This window comes from Stenella coeruleoalba (assembly GCF_951394435.1).
Source record: "Stenella coeruleoalba genome assembly, chromosome: 15".
Classification (NCBI taxonomy): domain Eukaryota; kingdom Metazoa; phylum Chordata; class Mammalia; order Artiodactyla; family Delphinidae; genus Stenella; species Stenella coeruleoalba.
The window spans coordinates 11,857,179-11,871,745 of NC_137161.1; positions in this window are offsets into that span (position 1 = coordinate 11,857,179).

Below are 14,567 nucleotides of genomic sequence, written 5' to 3' on the forward strand. Positions count from 1 at the left end.
CAACTACTGAGTCCACGTGCTGCAACTACTGAAGCCTGCGCACCTAGAGCCCGTGCTCCGCAACAAGAGAAGCCACCGCAGTGAGAAGCCCGTGCACTGCAACGAAGAGTAGCCCCCGCTCGCCGCAACTAGAGAAAGCCCGCGTGCAGCAACGAAGACCCAATGCAGCCAAAAATAAATAAATAAATAAATTTATTTAAAAAAAAAAAAAAAGACTCTCAGATCTAGTTGCTCCTCTTCCTAAAACCATCAATGGTTCCCCTTTCTCCTCAGAATTGAGTCCAAAGTCCTGGGCATGTACTGTAGCCCCCTCTCTCTCCTCTACCCTAGCTTCTGACTCTAAGTCCTGTCTCTCACCCCTGGTCATTTGCACATGCCTGCAGCTTTCCCCCTCCCTTTGCCTGGTTGGTTCCTGCAGGTGCTGGCTGGATCCTGCATCTTAGCCTCATTGGGCAGCATAACTTTGGACAAGGTCTTCGCTCTTTTTGGTCTCAGTCTCTCCACTTGAGCCACAAGGATTTGAGTAGATGCTGGCTCTGTGAACAGAGACGGCCAGAGCAGACTCTAAAGCCAGGCATCTGGGCCGTCCCTCTTGGTTGTGGGTCAGCGGCCTGTTTTCCTGGCAGGTGCTAAGCTCCAAGCCACGCTGCTGAAAAGTTTCAGGGAAGTCCAGACCGAGCACCTTGGCTACAGCTTTGGCCAAATCAGTGTTTCCCCACCTTATCTACAACCGGCTTGCTCATAATATTTAGACAGTCGGTTTCAAGTTGAGAAATCCGGTGACTCAGAGAGAAAGCAGCTGCAGCCGTCCCCTGACCACCAAACCCTCTACCCCCGACAGGGACACACCCTTCCAGACAGAGAAATGTACTTTCCCCAACAGCAGCGCTCATGGAGGCATGAGGAAACCAAGGTCCAGAGAGGAAAAACAACTTCCTTAAAGCCACTCAGCCAGCCAGTTGCACGTGTGCATTAAGTATTTACTGAGCGCCTACAGTGTGTAAGTCCCTGTGGCAGGTGCTGCGAAGACAGTGGTGAACAGGACAAAGATGGGAACTGTCCTTACGGGGATTTTAGTCACGGCAGAAGCGTCTTGATCATATTAAAAGCTGACACAAAGCTCTTGTCATGTGCTGGTCGCCCTTTGGAGTGCTTTACGTGATTAGTTTATTTAATCCTCATAATAACCTACAGAGGTGGCTACTGTCATTTTACAGTAAGGAAACTGAAGCACAGGAAGGTTAAGACACTTGCCCGAGCTCACACAGCTGGTGCAGTGGGCTAAACGGTGGGCCTCCAAGTTATCAGGTCATAATCCCCGGAACCTATGAATGTTGTGGTAAAGTCTTTGCATTTGTGATTAAATTAAGGATTTTGAGATGAGGAGATTATTCTGGATTATCCAGGAGGGCTGTAAGTGCCACTACATGTGTCAATATAAGAGCAAGGCAGAGGAAGAGTAGATGAACATGCAGAGGAGAGGGTGACGTGAAGACAGGAAGAGGTTGCAGTGATGTGGCAACAAGCAAAGGAATGCCAGCAGCCCCAGAGGGAGCTCTGCCCAGCCAACTCCTGGCAATGGGGTTTTGACCCCGTGAAACTGATGTTGACCTTCTAGTATCCAGAACTGTGAGAGAATGAGTTTCTGTTGTTGTAAGTCACCAAGCCACAGGAAACTAATACAGCTAGTAGATGGCCAAGGCAGCATTTGAACCTTGGCAACCTTTCCATTTTCATCTTTACAAATGCACTTGACCTCTTTTCCCTTGGCTTCTGTCAGTCCCAGTCCTGCCAGAATGTAGATAAGATTACTCAGAAGCAAACTCTTGCTTTTCCCATTTTCTGCTTGTTGGAAAGCGGCTTAAAGGCAGGAACTAGAGCAGCCACCTTGAACGCAGAGATTGAAGCCGCATGGGACGAACGGCTGAGCCAACTCACCAGCCCTGGATCAGTGATCTCTAAATTATCACACTAGAGACGGAAATAAACTTCTATGTTGTCAGAAATAAAGAAAGAGAGAAAGAAATAAAGAAAGGAAGAAAGAAAGGAGGGGGGAGAGAGGAAAGCAAGAAAAAGAGAAAGGGAAAGGACCTCATTACCTGAGTTCCTCCCAGAAATGCCTGTGAATTCACAGACTGCCTTTAACTTTTATGGGGAATAAAATGAGCAGCTTCTACCTTAAGAACCTTTTTTTTTCTGTTAGATTCCTTATGTAAGGAGCCCTCACTGCCATCTTGGAGTCAAGGCTAGAAAAACATTTGTCTTTAGACAACCTTGTATATAGTCTCTTTTTTTCTTTCTTTCCTTCTCCTCCCCACTTCCTCCTTCATTAAATATCAGGTGAACAGACTGAAGCAACTCAATACATTTCCCTTTTCACCTTGGCTGCCAGGAAACTCAACTAAAATCAGTATTCAACTGCCACGACGGATTCATCTCAGGTGCATGGTCACATTTGTGTCCATGCTCCACTGAATCTGGGTTCATCACTTAATGTTTGTACTTATTCTGGGAGACTTGGTAGATTAGGCCAAGGCTCAAATTCATCTCTCTCTCACTTACCAGTTGAGGAGACTCTCTGAGCTTCAGTTTCCTTACTTGCAAAATGGGGATGATAGTTGTAGAGCAATAAATAATAGATTCCCCAAGATTCATCCTGCCTTTCTGATACTAGAACCCATGTCTCCTTTTAAAAAGCAGTCCTCCTCCACTCAATCCACATGGTTCTGCTGGACCAACTCCTGTATCTGTCAGTTTTGGGTACATAAATTGTCCTAAAACTCAGTGTCTTAAAATAATAAGTATTTATTGTTGCCCACAAGTGAATAGATCCACAGGGCAGTTTGGGTCTCAGCTGGTCTCATGCGTCTGGGGTCAGCTTCGGATTGGGTAGGCAGCTCTGCTGACTTTGGCTGGGCCTGCTCACATTCTGGGAGGTCAGCTGGCTGTCTGCTGTTCTAGGACAGCCTCTGCGGGGGACTGGGCTCTCCTTCATGTGGCTTCTCATCCTCCAGCATAGGCTGGCTTGTTCTCACGGTGGTTCCAAGAGAGAGTAGAAACTGCAAGTACTCTCGAGGCCAAGGCTGGGAACAGGTACAGCATCGCTTCCCTGCATTCCATCGGTCAGAGCAAGTCTCAAAGCCAGAACATGTGGAATAAGCTCCTGTTGCACACTTGAGTCCAGGGAGGCCGTTAATTACTCAACATTGTAGTGAAACTACTCCAGTCTCCAGCTCCACCTCCAGAAGTTGGCAGGAGATCGGGGCCTGGCCCATGTGAGCATCCCATACGGCTTCAGGGATTACTAAAGGGATTTGCATCTGACTTAAATAAGACCAACTGAATCAGTCTCAGACTTTCACTAAAACTACTTGACAAAGAGACCCTCCTCCCACCGGGATTGCTGAGCTGGCAGGATATAAGGGCTGCTAAGAGCCATCATGATACAACACAGGGACAGGCTGTCTATGGGTGAAGCCAACACAGAGGAAAGAGAACTGAAAGATGGAGCGAAACAAGTCCTAACATCCTTGGAGTTCCTGGATCCTGCTTTACCTGAAGCTGTCTCTGCCCACCCCACCCCGATCCCCAACTCCCTGAAGCCAGGATTCCAACCCTGGACTTTCCCTGTTTGAGCCAATAAATTACCTTTTTTTTTTTTTTTTTTTGCCTCAAGCCAATTTGAGTTGAGTTCCTATCATTTGCAAAGAGAAATGTAGACAAATGAACACACTTTGTGGGTAAGGTAGAGAAAGTTTTTCCTTTAGAGATTAAGTGATGTGGGTCACTTGGCGCATACAAGCTTCTGAATCTTGTCCCATGCCTGGGAATGGGAACAGAGTTGATAGGAGCAGAGAAAAGCCGGGCTTCGGAGTCGGCCATCGTGGAGTCTCATGTGCTTCCATTGCTTGCAAGCTCCCCAGCACTGGTTCAGGGAGTCTCAATTCCTCCTGCTCAGGAGTGGTTATGAGGATTCCCAGAGCTCGGGCATCTGCATCTGCTAGTGCAGAGGGGCCACTCATTAAATGTCACTTCCGAACCTGACCTTTCTCCTCGGATAAGGTGCGGGCAGATGCCATCTTGGAGAGGAGCAAGGAGGGAGGGGAACTGAACAGCCACACTTGTCCCTGAAACACCCGAGTGAAGCTGATCTGCCCTGAACAGTTTAAATGATTAGCCTGGTTTAAGGTTTTGTATCTTTTACCACGTGAAGCTCATGAAAAGATCAGACCGAGGACCGAGGACAGTAGCAGAGTTTTTTTGTGGTATTCACTATATGCCAGACACTGATTACATGTGTCCCCCCAAGGGAAACTGTGGCCCAGAGAGGTTAAATGACTTGCCTGATGCCACACAGTAAGTGGCAGAGCTGGAACTTGAACCCAGGTCCTCTGGCTCCAGAAAATCCCTCACTCCTAATCATGGCACTAGATTTTTCTTCGCATATCCGAATTCAAAGTGAGAAAGTTTGCAACCCTAGTGCAACCCTAGTAGTATCTATTTAAACAGAGCTTTAATTTTTGTGGGCAGAAAGGAGCATTCCAGGACTTACAAACTAGCCATCCTTGGGCTGCCTCCAACCTGGACATGTTTTATTTGGTCCATGCAGTGCTTTACATATTGGAAAAATAGGCTTTTTTCGCTGGCTTCTCCTAAAGACCCTAGGGCTGGAGTTGAGGGGCAGGGCCACATTTGAAGGGGGGGGTCTGTTCACCGTAGGAGGAGCCAGAAGAGGAGACCTCGACTCCTGAATGCAGCTCAGTCTGAGGTGGTTTCCTGAACCACGGAGGCCTCATCTGGGTCAGGGTGCGTCCCCAGGAGCCAGCCATTCATCCCTGCCAGCAGCACAGTGTCCTCTTGTTCCCCTGACAGCGTGGAGCCCAGGAGGGGAAAGGCAGCTGGGGCCTCTGGTTGGATCCCAGAATCCACTGTCCCTGGGCTCTGTGGCCTTGCCGATCCCTGTCCCTCTCTCGGCTTCCCTTTCCTCATCTGTAAAATGGGCATATGGCCATCCCTGTCCAACTTTTAACCTTCCCACCCCACTTTCTGGTCCTCCTTTGGGGACTACCATCTTGTTTGACTGTCCATCCAGATCAGTGGGTGGGCATATGACCCAAATTCAGTGAATCCGACTCTCTCTTGGGAGAACCAGAAACTCAAGGGGAACTAACGCTAAGAAGAGAAATAGTTGGTACCCCGAAGACCCCATCCTGTGGCTCCTATTCTCTCTGCTTCTCAAGTCCCTGGAGCTGATCTGTTACTATCCTTTCCAAATATTTTTATTTTTATTTTATTTATTATTATTATTTTTTTGCGTTACGCGGGCCTTTCACTGTTGTGGCCTCTCCTGTTGCGGGGCACAGTCTCCGGACGCGCAGGCTCAGCGGCCATGGCTCATAGGCCTAGCCGCTCCGCGGCATGTGGGATCTTCCTGGACTGGGGCAGGAACCCGCGTCCCCTGCATCAGCAGGCGGACTCTCAACCACTGCGCCACCAGGGAAGCCCTCCAAATATTTTTAGAAAATACAACCTTCCACATTAACTTTATCACATCCTGAATTCCTGAATGGATTTGGATCTATGACTGGGCTTTCAGTTTTGTTCATCGATCTGTCTATTGATATAGCCGAGTACTACAATGTTTGAATTATTGAGATTTTATGACATGGTTTAACATTTGATAATGTTTCCCTCTCTTCCAGAGATTTCTTGGATATTTTTGCTTGTTTAATTTTTCACAGGATTAATTTTAAAATTATTTTCTCTTGTTAAAAGGCTGATGGTACTTTTATTATAGTAACAAGGAACGTATAAATCAATTTAGGAATAACAGACATTGTTTTCATGATGAAACTTGCCATCCAAAATCACAGTGTAGGGCTTCCCTGGTGGCGCAGTGGTTAAAAATCTACCTGCCAATGCAGGGGACGTGGGTTCGAGCCCTGGTCTGGGAAGATCCCGCATGCCGTGGAGCAACTAAGCCCGTGCGCCACAACTACTGAGCCTGTGCTCTAGAGCCCGCGAGCCACAACTACTGAAGCCCGCGTGCCTAGAGCCCATGCTCGGCAACAAGAGAAGCCACAACGATAAGTCCACACACCGCAACGAAGAGTAGCCCCCACTAGCCGCAACTAGAGAAAGCCCGCGCACAGCAACAAAGACCCAACGCTGCCAAAAATAACTAAATTAAAAATAAATAAATAAATAAAAAACTTTACAAAATTACCGTGTACCTTTTCACTTCAAGTAGTTTTTTGTATCCTTCCATAGTGAATTCAGGTTTTCTTCATGTAGGTCTTACACATCTTTTGTTTAATTTTATTACCAGATATGTAATCTTAATTTTGTTATTTTAAGTGGAAACTTCTTTCAATATATCTTCCAACTGATGATTGCTTGAATATAGGAAAGCTACTGATTTATGCATGCTAAATTTGTATCTTGATACCTTACTGAATTATCTTGGGTTTCCTACGCACAGAATAATTTCATATGTGTAACACTGGCAATTTTACTTTCACTTATTCAGTTTTTGTATCTCTTTTTCTCTTTTGCCCTCCAATTGTACTGACTAGTACTTCCAATACTATCTTTTTTTAAATACATTTTTTAAAAATTTTATGTATTTTTTGGCTGTGTTGGGTGTTCATTGCTGTGTGAGGGCTGTCTCTAGTGGTGAGCGGGGGCTGCTCTTCGTTGCGGAGCACAGGCTCTAGGCGCGTGGGCTTCAGTAGTTGCAGTGTGTGGGCTCAGTAGTTGCGGTGCACAGGCTTACTTGCTCCATGGCATGTGGGATCTTCCTGGACCAGGGATTGAACCTGTGTCCCCTGCATTGGCAGGCGGATTCTTAACCAGTGAGCCACCAGGGAAGTCCCCCAGTACTATCTTAAATGTCCAGCTCTGTGTTAAACTGGAAACTTTGGTCTCCATCCTTTAGTGGAAATGCCCCTAGGGTTTTTTCAATAAGCATGATGTACTCCACAATATATTTTACCACGTTAAAGAGGTAAATATCTATTTCTATTTTACTGAGTATTCATGATTCTTATTGAATACATGTGCGTGAGTTTTTATCAAGAATGCATGTTGGACTTTCTCAAATGTCTTTTTAGCCCTAAGCAGAATCATATGACCTTTCTCCTCATAAATTACATTAATAGATTTTCTAACATTGAAATAGCTTTGCTTTCCTGGAATAAAACCCACTTGGTCATGATGTATTATTCTTTCTATTGTGCTTACGGTTGTGTTTACTAACATTTTATTTAGACTTTTTGCATTGATACTTACAAGCGAAGTTTGTTACTTTCTTTGTACAATTCTTGTCAGGCTTCAGTATCAACATAATACTTGCTTCATAAAAATAATTGTAACGTTTTCTTTCTTTGCCTTGCTCTCAAACAACTTAACTACCTTAGAATGATCTAGTCTTTAAAAGTTTCATAGGATTTGCCTACAAAACTAGGTAAGATAGGTTTTTTTAAAAAAATTAATTTATTTATTTTTGTCTGCGTTGGGTCTTTGTTGCTGTGCGGGCTTTCTCTAGTTGCGGCGGGTGGGGGCTACTCTTAGTTGCAGTGCTCGGGCTTCTCATTGCGGTGGTTTCTCTTTGTTGTGGAGCACGGGCTCTAGGCGTGCAGGCTTCAGTAGTTGTGGCACGTGAGCTCAGTAGTTGTGGCTTGCGGGCTCTAGTGCGCAGGCTCACTAGTTGTGGCGCACGGGCTTAGTTGCTCCACGGCGTGTGGGATCACCCCGGGGATCAAACCCGGGCCCCCTGCATTGGGAGCACGGTGCCTTATCCACTGCGCCACCAGGGAAGTCCCTACACTTATTTTAAAAAACTTGTCATTGGAAGGGCTTGATTTTCCTGTGTCAGCTATTTGCTGATTGTTCTTGTGGGTGCTGGGAAGAAAAAGGGTATTTTCTTAGACTTCGTAACTAAAAGGTTCTCTCCTCTCTGCCAAAAAGACAGACTGTTCCCTGCAAATATGTCTTCTCTCTCATTCTTTGTTACACCATCTCTGTTTCTCAGAATCAGACCAGATCCCAGAGGGCTTCTGCTACTCACCCCAGTTCCTACGTTCACTTTTATAAATAAGGAATGCAGCTTTTCACCTCAGGGCAAGACTCATCCCCAGAAAGTACATTTCTGCTGATGTTTTCTGAGATTTGCCGCCACTGAACCCACTCACCACCTCCTGTATGACTTCTGCCCTATTTCAAAGCTGCTTTTGGAAAATTTCACACATACTCTGAAGTCTATGGATTATAACTCTCTCCTGGTTTTGCTAGAAATGGAGTTTGTGGGCTTTTTGGGTTTTTTTTTTCATTCTCTTTGATGCCTTGGTATAATTTCTAGAAGGAGGAGGGGAAAATATTAACTTCTGCAGCCATTTTCCTACCCCCATTCTCTTATTGGGTCCTTTCAGTTCCTCTGACACATAAGCAGAGCAGTTTTGAGTATTGTCCCCATTTCTGCACGAGACAACAGAGGTTCTGAGGCTCTCGCAGTGCTGTAGGTAGCAGGAGGGCCAGCACTTGAGGTCTGTGTATCGGATCAACGTGGGTCTTTTTTCTCCTTATCGTCTGGGTCAGGCTGGCGCTCAGGCAGGACAGCAGGGAGTTGAGGAGATTGAGGTCTGGCTGCCTCATTTGTTCCAATCCAAAGGGCCAAGTCAGCTGGTTGGAAGCCATGGGGCCACCTACACCCCTGTCCTGGGGATATCAAAGGAGGGGGGGCTTGCCACAGCTGCTCTGTTCCAGCACCGTCCGCTCAGACAGATAGCCTGGAACACAGGCAGGACCCCTCCGGAACATTACCTCCAGCCTGAGATGAGGCCCACATGGAGTTAGCCTGGGAGAGTGGAACAGAAGCCTGCCCAGCTCAGCCCTGCTTGCGTCTGGGCAGCTGCCCCACCCCCACCCCGCCTCTGGGCTTTTTGCCGACCACATTCCTTACATAATCCTGGCTCTCCCTGGGGAAGGACGCTGGAGGATGGCTTTATTACAGCTGAAATCCTTGTTTCTTAGAGACCCTCAAGTCTCCTAACCCACAGATATGCCCCCATCATTTAGACAATTCAGCCCCAAGTCCTGGATGTCAGAAAAGAGGTCATTTCCTCTATCCCTCTGCCTCTAATCCAGACGTGGTTTTTCTACTCCTGTTTGAAAATGACCAAAATGGGGGAGGTTTGCCTTCTTTGCTTCCTCCTCTAAAATTCTTGACAGAGAAGCTAGCACAATGCTGGGAAATAAGTGTTCAGCAAGTGTGTGCTGAAAGAATTTCACTTCTTTTTTTTTTTTTTTGTGGTACGCGGGCCTCTCACTGTTGTGGCCTCTCCCATTGCGGAGCGCAGGCTCAGCGGCCATGGCTCACGGGCCCAGCCTCTCCGCGGCATGTGGGATCCTCCCTGACCGGGGCACGAACCCGCGTCCCCTGCGTCAGCAGGCAGACTCTCAACCACTCCGCCACCAGGGAAGCCCAAGAATTTCACTTCTTTAATAAAATCCCTTTTATTAAGTGCCTACAGTACGCACTAGACCCATGATCTTCTCGAGTCCTTCCAACCACCATGGGAGGGAGGCCCTGTCATTTTCCCCTTGTACAGATGTGAAAACCAAGTCCCAAAGCATGGAAAGTAGCCTATTCTGTATCTAACTGGTACAAAGAACATCTAACCAAATTGACTCCAAATGTTGAGAGATAAAGCCTAGATCAGTCAGCTTTTGCTGCCTAACAAAAGCCTCAAAACCTCCATGACTTTTAATAGCAAATTCTCATTTTTCTCACTCACGGGTCTGCAGGTCCGCTGGGGAGTCTTGCTTCAGGCTGCGGGCCGAGCTCAGCCTTGCTCCACGAGTAGTGGCCAATGGCAGAACCCAGGAATGTCACATGGAGATACAGGATTCCTCTCGTATCCTTACTCAGAATGGGTATTCTCTGGCCATAGTGGGAGGCTCTGCAGATGTACAGCAAAGGGTATGATTGTCTAATTCCAACACAGGGCAAGTGTCAGAATTATAAACCATGTTCTTTTTTTTTTTTAACATCTTTATTGGAGTATAATTGTTTTACAATGCTGTGTTAGTTTCTGCTGTATAACAAAGTGAATCAACTATACATATACATATATTCCCATATCCCCTCCCTCTTGTGTCTCCTTCCCACCCTCCCTATCCCACCCCTCTAGTGGTCACAAAGCACCGAGCTGATCTCCATGTGTAGAGACCATGTTCTCATCTACCACAGCATGGTCCTGGAGTAGTTAATTAAACGTGTGACTTGGTGATGACTCTCCTCAGGGCCCAAGATGGCTGCCACAGCACTGAACCTATCTCCAGCCCACTCACACACTACAGAAGTGTGTTGGTAGTGTGACCAGCCTTCGTGGTGGTCCAGGACTGAGGGATTTCCTGCGACATGGGACTTTCAGGACTAAAACCAGGAAAGTCTGGGCAAGTTAGAATGAGGTGTTCACCCTGTGTGTGTAGCAGACTGTTTCTGAATATGTGGGCGCAACTGGAGGTGACGTGTGAGCATGTGTATGTGTGTTGCTATTCCATAGCCCAACATAGGAAACAAATAAACCCGGCTTCCACTGTAATTGTCATTTGGCCACTCCTAATTCCACAGGGAATTTCACTTGGCTGATTTTCTACACAGGCCCCCAACCTGCCCTCATGTCAGCCTGGCCTTCACTGCCTCTGGCTTCCCCCTGAAACTCCACTATACTTCCTTAATTCTACAGAGTGATTTAGTTCAACCTCCCAACTCCAGATCTGTTTTGCACACCCCAAAATGGCTAAGCCACTGGCCTCTGGCACAACTAAACTCCAGGGCCAAAGTCAGGTGGCAGATGTGTGTTATTGGCCCATTCAGTGTTTTAAAATAATGTGAGCCATTATTTCTGGCTTCTCTTGAATCAGAAGACCTGGCCACACTGGGCTATATTTCTGCATGGCCACAGTTGGCTGAACTGAGTAGAGGCAGCTTCCTTTTGGATGGGGTGGTGCTCTCCAGTTTTCCACTGTCCCCACTCCTCCCTATTGCCTCCCTGATATGACAGGCTCGCTTCATTCGCTTACCTTACTTGCTTGGAGACTTGAGTTTGCCACCCTCTCTTTGGCAGCACAAAAGCAATAGCAGCTTTGCACCTTTGGTCTCTCCTTCCCCTCCACTCTCAACCTGGCCCAGCTTCTGAAAGTGGAAGAATTTCTTCTTGCACTGATATGGTTCATGCCTATAGAAGCATATATAGTCAGCTTTTTTGTTGCTGTTTTCTTGGTTGTTGTTTTAGGTGGCAGATGTACTTCTTCACTTCAGCAGCTGTGAAAAGGTACCTCTCAAGTCTTCTGTGTGGAGCCTAGTTGACAGATGGATCATGGATTCATCCTCATAGTTGAGTGGAGGCCATGCTTCCCAGGGACTTCTCCCAGTTAATCACAGACGGAGGAAGGGATCCCAAGGCAGGCCCATTTCCTGGAGACACAGGGCTCCTCTAGAGGCTCAAGGACTTCCTGTCAGCCTTTCTGAACATTTTTAGAACTGCCCTGTGGTCTACAGCCAATCAATCTTCCTCCCTTCTTTCCCTCCCTCCTTCCTTCCTTCCTTCCCTTTCTTCCAGCCTCCTCTGGCTTCCCCCTCACTTTCCTCCCTGGCCTTTTCCCCAGTAAATTTCTTGTATGTCTCGTCTCATCTTGGCTGTCTCAGAGGACCTGAACTAACACACCTTCCCATAACAGATTTGGATAAACCAAAAGGAAGAGAAAGAGAAGGCTTCCAGGCAGGTAAACAGCATGAGTAAAGCTATGGGGGTGGGAAAGCCCCCGGTGTGTTCACACCACAGGGAAAATAGCCTGTCCTCAGAGGGCATCAAACTGCCAGGCTCCAGTCTATGAAAGGAAGTGTTGTGTGACTTGGGTAAGTTACTGAGCCTCTCTGGGCCTTGGTTTCACCATCTGCACATTGGGGATAATAATAGTACCCATTTTATAAGGCCTTTGTAGAGATTCAGTGAGTAAATATGAGAAAGTGTTTTGAATGGCCCAAATTACCAACTGAAGTTAGAGCTACAATTACAGAAGCATCTACAGCTGCCAATCTCTGATGGGGCTGGTTTTCAGCTTTGAAGAAGGCAACACACATGTTTTCCTTTCCTGACACATTTGGTTTGTGGCCTTTAGGATGCAGACATGAACCAGACCTGGTTCCTGGAAGAGAGGAAGCAGGGGCATGGGGTTGGAAGGGCTGTCCTTTCCCAGGCGAAGCCCCCCATTTCCTGAAGGAGTTGGGGCTTGACATTATCCTTATGACCTTACAGCAGCCAGATAAGAGAGTGGAGGTCAGGCGGGCCCAGAGACTTGCGCAGATGTCTTGGCTCTAGTGGACAGCGGACATCTGGACATACCGAGACTCCTACAGGGGAAAGTCCGATGCTTGTCACTGGGTGGCAGCCCCTGGTAGAGCTGGATGGAAGGAGGGGTTTCCTGAGGTCCACCTGACATGTGGGCTTCACTTCTCAGATGAAGGCTTAAATGCTGGGTTTGAAATCCCGCTGGGTGCCTCCCTGCCATCACCACCACCAGCAACACGTCCACTGCACAGATAAGGTAGTTGAGGCTCAGAGAGGTGAAGTGACTTGCTTAGGTTTCATACAGCAAGCGAGTGGGCAATGTTGGGATTTGAACCTGGCTCTCAAGCCCTTCACCAGGGGCTGAGGGTCACTCTTGGGGTGTCTTCCCTCCTCTTCATTCTTGAGGACATACCAGCCCTGTCCTCTGCAGGGCCCTGTTAGTCCTCACAGGTCAGGGGAATTTGGAATATCTGCTACTTTTCAGAGCCCGCCTGTTCCTGCAAGATGCCATAACCAGGAAGTTGAATGCCCTAATGCCCTATTAACCCAATAAGCATAGAAAGACTGAGCTGTAAAAGAAAAAACCAAAAGCAAAACTAAGGAGATGAAGTGACATTTTTGAATGCTCCTCATGGGCAAGGCGCTTTGGATGCATGATTACGTCACGTTGTCCTTGGCACAGCCATAACTGGAAGTCATCTTAGTTAGGAAAGTTTTTGGCAGCAAGTATGAGAAAATCTGACTCACAGTGTCTTCAGCACAAAGGCATTTGATTATCTCATTAAACAATAAGTCTGGGGGTAAGTGGTTCCAGGAATGGTTCTCCTGCAGCTCTGGTTTGGGGTTCTGCCATTTTCCTGGCCTTCCCTCATAATATCCCCACCATCACATCCTTACACAATGGCCCCCAAAGAAAAGGAGGAGAATAGGGAGGGGAAAAATTCCCAGAAGCCCCCAACAAATGTCCAGATGGTGCTCACGTGGCCACCACTGGACCAATCCCTAGCAAAGAGGGATGTCCCTGGCTGGCTCAGACCAACACTGGTTCATTCTGTGGGAAGGGGGTGGGGCCATCTTCCTAAACACCTGCTTGATTTGTGAACAAAATCAGATTCTGATAGCAAGGGAGAAGCCAGGGGCCTCAAAACCTTCTTCCCTCTTTGGTGTGTGAGCAGCTGGCCTCCTTCCCTGGGGGGGGTGGGATTTTGCCTGTGGGCTGAGGGGGGAAGAGGGACATTTTATTTGGGGGGGATTTGGACTGAGGTGATGCTAGTTTGCACTCAAGCCAGGGGTGTGGGATTGGAGAGCTAACATTTATTGAGCACCTACTGTGTGCCAGGCCCCATGCTGGGTGCAACTGTCCTGTGAGGAAGGAACTGTTCTCCCCATTTCTCAGATAAGAAAACTGAGACCAAGCCTTGATCACACATATGGTGAGAGGCTGGATTGGAATTAAGTGCTAATGGCAGTTGACCCCCACTAAAGTTCACTGTGCGTCCGGCACTCTGACAAGTGTGTCACTTGGATTAGGTCATTTACTCTTCACTTCATCCCCATTTCACCGATGAGGCACCTAGGCTCAGGGAGGTGGAGCAGACTGTCTGAGGTCACATGGTTTAGTATTGGCCAAGCCGGACTGTGAACCCCACTGCCAGAAGGCTGCCCCGTGGGGCTCCCCAAATTTGGAGAAAATCCTCCAGGCCTGTTCTGTGGCCTTTTTGGGATTGTCAGCTTTGCTGGTGAGTAAGCTGGATAAATAAACAAGAGATTCAAGAAACTCCTTTTGCTTCTTGCGCTTCTCAGTCTGCTGAGGCCACATGAGGGTCATCCAACTGCCTTGACAGCCGACATTAAATAGACAAATAAATGAAGCTCTAATACGATAGCAGGAAATGTTAAGTACTGTCAAGGGAAAAAAAAAACAAACCCCAAAACAGTTCAAGGCAATAGACAGGGCTAATGTGACTGCCTTAGACCAGGCAGTCAGGGAGGGCTTCTTGGAGCAGTTGACAACTGAGCAGAGACAGAGGGATGAGGGATGTGATGATAAAAGCCAGCTGTGCAAGTATATGAGAGAAGAGTGTTCCAATCAGAGGGAATAGCAAGTGCAAAGGCCCTGAGGTGGGAGTGAGTTTGGAACACTTGGGGCAGGGTGAGAGATGAATGTGGCTGGAGCAGAGTGGGTGAGGCAGAGAGTGGGAGGACATGAGGGCA